Source organism: Sinocyclocheilus grahami, unplaced genomic scaffold, assembly GCF_001515645.1.
Source record: "Sinocyclocheilus grahami isolate Dianchi unplaced genomic scaffold, SAMN03320097.WGS_v1.1 scaffold989.1, whole genome shotgun sequence".
Lineage (NCBI taxonomy): Eukaryota > Metazoa > Chordata > Actinopteri > Cypriniformes > Cyprinidae > Sinocyclocheilus > Sinocyclocheilus grahami.
The window spans coordinates 164,207-164,758 of record NW_015506168.1 but is presented as its reverse complement, the minus strand read 5'-3'; the positions used below and the strand labels follow the sequence as shown (position 1 = coordinate 164,758).

The 552-nt window shown below is 47.3% G+C and overlaps 1 protein-coding gene across 1 annotated transcript in view; it reads right to left on the bottom strand.

Annotated features, from left to right (window-relative positions):
• LOC107565219 (syntaxin-binding protein 6-like) overlaps positions 1-552 on the bottom strand; it is a 57,159-nt gene that overhangs the window by 27,688 nt on the left and 28,919 nt on the right. The window lies entirely within an intron of this gene.

The window sequence follows — 552 nt, the reverse complement described above, 5'->3', positions numbered from 1 at the left end:
ATTCAAGCAGGCTCGGGTAACCCCACTGCTCAAAAAATCTACATTAAACACTTCTCTTACAGACAGCTACAAACCTGTCTCTCTCCTTCCATTCATAGCGAAAACCCTCGAACGAATTGTTTTCAACTAGGTATCATCGTTTCTTTCACAGAACAACAAACTGGATCCTAACCAGTCAGGTTTCAGGAGTGGACATTCAACAGAGACTGCGCTACCAGGAGTGGCCATTCAACTGAGACTGCGTTACTGTCAGTCACAGAAGCCTTGCGGATTGCAAAAGCTGATTTCAGATCATCAGTTCTTATTCTGCTGGATCTATCTGCTGCTTTTGACACTGTCAATCATCAGATCCTCCTGTCTGCCCTCTCTTCACTGGGCATCACAGGGATTCCACTTGGCTGGTTTGAATCCTATCTCACTGGTAGGTCTTTCAGGGTGGCCTGGGGAGGGGAGGTATCCAAAGCACATCAGCTGGTCACTGGGGTTCCTCATGGACAAGTTCGTGGACCCCTCCTCTTCTCCATATACACTACATCACTGGGTCCTATCATA